General features: G+C 37.3%; 1 long non-coding RNA gene across 1 annotated transcript; it reads right to left on the reverse strand.

Moving 5' to 3' along the window:
• Nucleotides 1–35: 35 nt before the first annotated feature.
• LOC111737695 lies at nt 36–615 on the reverse strand. Its single transcript, XR_002779511.1, has 2 exons — nt 412–615; nt 36–272 (listed from the first exon to the last, which is right to left on the reverse strand). It is a non-coding gene; the product is annotated as an uncharacterized LOC111737695 (long non-coding RNA).
• Between the last annotated feature and the right edge of the window lie 2,044 nt (nt 616–2,659).

A 2,659-nucleotide genomic window follows, 5' to 3' on the forward strand; every position in this document is an offset into this window, starting at 1 on the left:
ATGACCACTGGATGAGCCACTTACCAGTCTGTCGGTCTTTCTCCACACAATAGCAGCTATCGTAGAATTCAGTGAAAGTAGTTGCTAGCTCATAGATATAATCACAGAGTGTGTGGAGAAATAAGTCATCTAAAATCTTCTGCAGAATCTCGGGGAACCGTAAAATGCACCGGCCTAGTTTCCATTCTTTCTCATGGTCCAAAATTATTTTGGTCTCTTGAGCAGCTTTCTGGAGCATCTCTTCATCAACATTGGCCAGACGTGCAATAGACCTGAAAAATCAGGCAACAGCCATCGTTCCCCTTTGCTAGACATTCTTTTTCACTCGAAAGCATGTAATTAAGTTATTGATAGAAATGAGAAATTATCATTATTTGATTCAAAATAAAACAATGTTATACCCACAACTACCTGATTCTGGTGAAGGCATACAACAAGTAAGCAGCTGTGTTTCCTCTGTCATCCAGCATTTTGTCAAAGGAGAATATGTAGTCATTCAACCGGTTATGGGACAGATCGGCATATTTGATACAGCCGTAAGCAACAGAAGTCTGAGCGGCCTTCAACTCCTCTGCAGTTAAGACCTTTTGGAAAAACAAAACAAAACAAAACAAAACAAAAATACTTTGTAGCTGACTTACCTTTGTCCTTGTGTCTCATAGTCAGAAGATGGGGGTAGAGAACATCTAATGGGGCTCCTTTATCAGTACACTGTTAAATATTGACACTGAGGTACAACAACATGGGTCAATGTTCAAAAAGGAAAATAATGAAAATCTAAACTCATCAACTTTGCATAACAAAGAATGTTTCTATGAGAAACTTGATTTGTATATTATGAAGTGTCATCTTAAAATATTTTCCCAATGTATTCATCAGATTAAACTAAAAGTACCAATTATTGAATTATATCCACTTCATTCCATACGATTCTGAGACAGCAGATAGGAAACAAAGTAATACAGTAAAATAAAAACAAAAAATTAGGGTCAGGTAATTAACTGAAATCAAAGCAGGGTGTCAAGAGTAGGAGGAAGAACGCATGTATTGTTTTGCCAATATTTAGTCATATATTCTGAAGCATAATTAGGCCATAAGTAAGTAATTAAGGATTTCTGTTCTGGACATGACTAGCTTGTAACAGACTAACCCTTCCACCAAATGCAATTATTTAAAAACTGGATAAATTATATTAAACACCCATTTGATGTCACCAGAGAGCATCAACACAACCAAAGGTAGAGGGGCTATACAGTCTCTGGGAGACGGGAACCTAGCAAGTTCTACATTCACCTGGCTTTTTTCCTGAGAGCATTTTCCAAATCACTATGTGAAGGGCAGGGGGTTAAGGGTGGAACTCAAGCAGAAAGAAGTGGTCTCATTGGGGTAAGAAGACAGCGGTCAGAGTTTGGGGCTGCCAAAGAAGTGAGGAGACAATCATCAAGAGGGAACTACAGAGGAGTGAAAAACTCTGCGAACACATGTCTTTCAAACTGTCCAATGGCTGGCAACAACAAGGCAAGACTCCGAAAAAATCTAGCAAGAAGAGAGCAGGTGGGTGGTTGAAGAGCTGAGCAGAGATTTCAGCAGCCTTGTAAGGCTGAGGAGTCCCAGCAGCAGCAAGGCAGAAGGGTATGAGTAAATACCCTGGTGAAACCAGAAGAGCCATATTTTAGGAGTAAGAATCTCACCCTAGGAGTAAAGGTAAAATTGAAATAGTTCAGCCCTAACAAAGGCCAAGATCAAGATGGAAGATTAAGACAATCAACCTGGTACACTATCTGCCAGCCAGAAAAAAGTTTAACTTGTCTTTGGAGGAAGATGACATCATCCAGAACCTTTATAATTTTTCATTCACAATGTCCAGCATCCAGTAAAATATAATGAAGCTTGATAAAAAAAGCCAGATTAAATGACCACTAACCAAGGAGGCGGGGTGGGGAAAACAAGACAATAGAAACAAACAAACAAAAGACAACAGCAAATTTAATGTCTGGAATTTTTTAAAATAAAAAGTTACTTTAAAAAGTTATTAGTTACAAAGGGGAAAAATAGTAACTTTACAGTGGAGAAAACTGACAGTATCACCTTAACAAAGGGATCAAAATTAACATTTATGACACTTCTCAACATTATGTGCCTAATAAAGTGAGGAGAACTCTTGCTAAGACTCCATAACCTGAATTTAATCATGAAGAAATGAGACAAATCCAGCTGAGGGACATTCCTTAAGAAAACTGACCAGTACCCTTCCAAAGCATCAAGGTCATGAAAGTCAAAGACAGAGCAAGGAACAGCTCAGATTGGACAAGATTAAGGAGACATAACGACTAAATGCGACATGTATATGATCCTGGATTGGATCCTGCCATAGACAAAGGACATTCATGAGATAAATGGTGAAACCCAAGGTCTGCAGATTACTTAACAGTATTGTATCAAAGTTAATTTTCTGATTCTGGTAACTATACTATGGCTATGTAAGATATTAATATTTGGGAAGCTATTAGGAGAATTCTTTAAACTATTTTACAAGTCTAAAATTATTTCAAAATTAAAGGTTAAAACTATTAAGGTGTTCAAAACATTAGGGGAAAACAGGGACAAAATTGGATAAAAAGATGCAAAATTACAAAATATTTGGAACACAGAACAATAT

This window comes from Pteropus vampyrus, unplaced genomic scaffold (assembly GCF_000151845.1).
Source record: "Pteropus vampyrus isolate Shadow unplaced genomic scaffold, Pvam_2.0 Scaffold30, whole genome shotgun sequence".
In the NCBI taxonomy this organism is placed as follows: Eukaryota; Metazoa; Chordata; class Mammalia; order Chiroptera; family Pteropodidae; genus Pteropus; species Pteropus vampyrus.